The 4472-nt window shown below is 39.1% G+C and overlaps 1 long non-coding RNA gene across 2 annotated transcripts; it reads right to left on the minus strand.

The window, feature by feature from the left end:
• Positions 1–1495: 1495 nt before the first annotated feature.
• Positions 1496–2612, minus strand: LOC308370075. Of its 2 annotated transcripts, none has more exons than XR_013968772.1 (4): positions 2476–2604; positions 1986–2025; positions 1691–1774; positions 1496–1567 (listed from the first exon to the last, which is right to left on the minus strand). It is a non-coding gene; the product is annotated as an uncharacterized lncRNA (long non-coding RNA). The 2 variants fall into 2 exon arrangements; XR_013968773.1 differs by having other exon boundaries at positions 1499–1567; positions 1665–1774; positions 2476–2612.
• Between the last annotated feature and the right edge of the window lie 1860 nt (positions 2613–4472).

Here is a 4472-nt window from a genome sequence, read left to right on the forward strand (position 1 = left end):
CAATTTAAGACAAGAAAGGAGTTTGGTACATTAGCTAGTAACTGTCAATGATAACTAGTTATTAGAATATATTAGCCAACGTTAAATTGACTTCAAAGGGGCAGTCGAGTGTTTAGGTTGTGTCAGCTAGCTTGGATAGCTAGCTAATCATTTGAAGCTTCACTGCAAAAAATGCCCCTCTAGATTTAAGACAAATAATTACATATTTAAGCAGGATTTTGATTAAAACAAGCAAATTTGGCTGCCAGTGCGTTGAGCAAATTTGGCTTGTTAAGATTTCTTAAAATAAGACTATTACTCCAAAAGCACAGAATGTCCTGAAATAAGACTACTTCCACTCATTTCAAGACATGTAGTTACCTCAAAATAAGCCTGATTTCACTCAAATCTAGTGAACTTCTGAGGCATTAGTACTTGAAATAAGAGACAATTCAAGCACAGAATGTCCTGAAATAAGACTAATTCCACTCATTTTAAGACATGTAGTTACCTCAAAATAAGCCTGATGTCACTCAAATCTAGTGAACTTCTGAGGCATTAGTACTTGAAATAAGAGACAATTCAAGCACAGAATGTCCTGAAATAAGACTAATTCTACTTATTTCAACCCATGCAGTTACCTCAAAATAAGCCTAATGTCACTCAAATCTAGTGATCTTCTGAGGCATTAGTACTTGAAATAAGAAACAATTCAGGCTTCTACATAAGACCACAAAATCTTAAAATAAGAGTAAAATTTAGACTGACAACACTGATTTCAAATCATATAGTAACTTCCAAAGAAGTCTGTCATCACTCAAACCTGGAGTACGTCTAAAGCTTTAAGTTACTTCAAATCAGACCAATAGCTCTTAAAATCAGGAAACATTTCACAACATATTATTTATCACTGTTTTATTACCCTGTTAATGAATTAAACCAATAACAGGTATTGACAATAATGAACAATATTAAGCATCAGAATGCTTAAATGTACTTAATTACATATTACACATAATGATTTTAGTTAACTGTCAGACATAAGATACATTGACATCTAACATAAACGATAACAATTCAGCAACACATCAAACAGTCGGAAATCATCCAACAGCCAACAAATCATTAACAAATTTAGCTGGAAATACATTGGACATTGTGTTACTGTGTGCTGTCCTGACCTCCAGACATATAGAGAAAGAGATAGAGGGGGGGTGGGGCATAGAAAAGAGTGACATACAGAGAGAGGTTGACAAAGAGGAGAGGGAGAGACAGACTAGGTTTGGATGAATTCTTGCCGGTTAGCAAGCACCTTTTTATATGTTGTCATCTTTTCACTCTCGTCAATAAAATCTTTCAGTACATCTGTTTGTATTATGGACAATAGCGTAGCAATTCACTTGGAATAGGTGAACTGGCACACATAGCAACATCCCATCAGTATCATGAGGGACTCCGGAAGCATGTCCCTTGGCAAGGTCGTCAGTGGGGTATTGCTTACCGGCGGAAGAACATTGTTGGAGTCGATGATGAAGACAGGACTGCTAAGCGGCCTTTTACGCAAGAAGACATTGGGGTCCTCAGATGGCTGAAAGCAACAAATTGGGGGAGGGGGGCAGAATGAAGTTAAACCAAACACATGAAATTCACAAATGAAACCATTATGTACTGAGACTAAAACCCACCTCAAGGACATTGTGTAGTGCCTCACTTGCTGACTTGAGTTTTCTTGGAGGGACGGCTGAGGAAGGGAACATTTTTAGGAGAACCTCCAACAAGGCAATGATCTGTGCAGCTGCAAACAAAGGGGTAAGAGTGAATCAGCAATATTTATGATGTCTCTGAAACTATGGATACTTAAGAGCACTGAGGATTCAAGGAAAAGAGTGGAAGCATATCGGCTATGTGGCGATAATGACCAGGAAAACATGCATAGCCAGTCTAGCCACAATCTTTGGCTTTATCTATACAACCATCTTCTATCATATCTACTATTATAGACTTACCTTCCAGAAGTTACTGTGTTGTCATGTCCAATTGCTCCATCTGTAATTTAAAGAAAAGGGTTCTTACTCTTTCAGAAAGAAAAAAATCTTGAACTTCATGTCAAAGCTTCTGTCAGTGTGGGGGATCCTTAATATAGAGTAGCTAGCCAGCTAAGAGCTAACTGCAGCTACTAGCTATTATATCACCAACATTCACACTAAATGAGTCCTCTAAACTTGCTTACTTTTCACAGACAAGACTAATAGGGACACTTTCTGACATTGTATTACCTGGCACTAGTTAAAAACATACGTTAGCTCAGTCGAAATGTGCTTCAATTGAATTTAATGTGCTAGGTTAGCCGTCTTAGCTAACGCCAACTGTGCTAGCTTTGTTTGCTAAAAAGTTTATAACTTCAACCAGAGGTCTTGGTCATTTACGATACATTTTGGTTTTCAATATCGCTGACGAATTACCAAAGTAGGCAGAAGTTAAATTATGTGAGCTTACCTTTAGCTTTTGAAGTAGAAAGGCACGATGTTTTCTTCAGCTGTTGTACTTGCTTCAGTTCACATCACTGGCATGCAGCCTCAGAGACGTTTTGAGATGTGTTCGAGTGAATCCGATCGTGCCACCAAGTTTGAGGAAAACTTGTGGTTTATGACGACACTTCTGAATGAGCATCTTGTGCTCAGTGGTAATCCACATGTATCTCAAGTATATTTGACTGTGTTTTTTAAGTGATTAAGGTCACTTGAACTACATGGTGCAATTAAGTGGTTGTTAAAACTCATATCTATTTGAAAATAACTTGAATCATGACGTTTAATCCGTTAAGAAAAAAACAAGCGAATTTATGCTTGAAATTAAACGTTTTCAATTTAAAATAAGACTCCCACACTTAAAGTGGATTATTTTAAGATCTAGTACTCAAATCTAGTTTAAAAGAACTCAAATTAAGTGCAAATGTGCTGATCAAGACAGCCCAAGTTATATTTGCTTTAAATAGGTAAAAATAACCTTACCAAGAAAGCACTAGGAAAGTACAATTTAGCTAGAAACAAGACCAACTAGATTTTTCATCTTAATATAAGAGTAATAACTTTAGGTTAGAGAAGCATTTTTTGCAGTGTTCACGTTAGCCTCGGTAAACGTTTAGCTAGCTAACGTTAGCTAACTATGAGGTAGCATATCCTAGCTAAATTATACTAGCTAGCTAGTAAACTAATTGCAGTATGGACTATAGGACAGGCTACGCACAACGGGGGGGGGGGGGGGGGGGGCAGTGAAGTACAGTGCAAATGTTCAATGGCTAGAGGAGGGTGAGTGGCAGTCAAGCCAGGGTAGGGGTGGGGGGGGGAGAAGTGAGTATAGTGCAAAGTCACGGGGGGAGATGTGGGAAGGGGTGGGGGGGCTAACCCCCGTGGAGCAGAGTTCAGCAGGGTGACATCCGCAGGGATGAAGCTGTTCTTGAACCTGCTGGTACGGGAACGTAGGACTAGCTAGATCCTTTCACAATAAACAAGCAAGCAAACAAACAAAAACAGAACAACAAAGATACCCTCATATGTCTAAATGTCAGTGGAGCCAAAATATAATGGTTGAGCTTGGTTGCTTGCTAAAATATATTGGTTGAAAACAAAAAGGTGTATTCAGTGTCACTGCGGAAGGCTGGCAGATTCATCCTACAACCTGCATTCAACGTTGTACTGGACACAGAAAACACAGTACTATACAGATTTTGTTCTCAGATATCAGTCTGTGAGGCCCCTCAACAACATATGCGCACTCGGCCACTGCAGTTGCTTGTGCTTGATGGCCGCAACAGAGCAAGCACACTCTCGCAGTTTGTTCACGAAACGCAGTCTAGTTTAGATTCATATTTAGTGATTGTTAATTATAGTGATAGCATATTTGTATTTATAATTCACATTTAAGTTTAAAATACGTGCTTGGAAGCTCGGGCATTAATGAATCAACTGTCACATTTGTTGCACTGGTCAGAATTCAGTAAAAGACGGAGCAAACACAGTTTTCTACCATTGTTGAAACAAATACACACGTAGACTCATTTTCTTTCCGTCTGAGAGTGGTTATTCAAAGACAATGTTAAGAACTATCTACTGATAGAAAGAAGGGAACTTTTAGCCACTACACTGCCTGTGCACGATGTGGATCCACGTTTATGTTGTTAGTAAACAAACAAGGTGAGAGCATATCTCCGTCGTCTTTGCGCATGCCCAAGGCAAGGTAAGAGTCTTAAATTTCGGTCCATGTATACACTTACCAACAAGAGCCGTTTCCCTTAAAAATGTTCACACCTACGTACTCGCGAAGACGATTCCGTGATTTGGGTTAAATTGGGTGGGTTAAATTGACACATGTATCCGGGGCTATTGTCACGGCCCTCTGATCCACTTCCTGTACCTGCTCAGTACCAACTAATTGTCATGCCTCCCCGCTGATCCACTTCCTGCTCAGTTTCAGTCATTTTTTAGAAGACAACA

The sequence above is a fragment of the Sprattus sprattus genome, assembly GCF_963457725.1.
Source record: "Sprattus sprattus genome assembly, chromosome: 9".
In the NCBI taxonomy this organism is placed as follows: domain Eukaryota; kingdom Metazoa; phylum Chordata; class Actinopteri; order Clupeiformes; family Clupeidae; genus Sprattus; species Sprattus sprattus.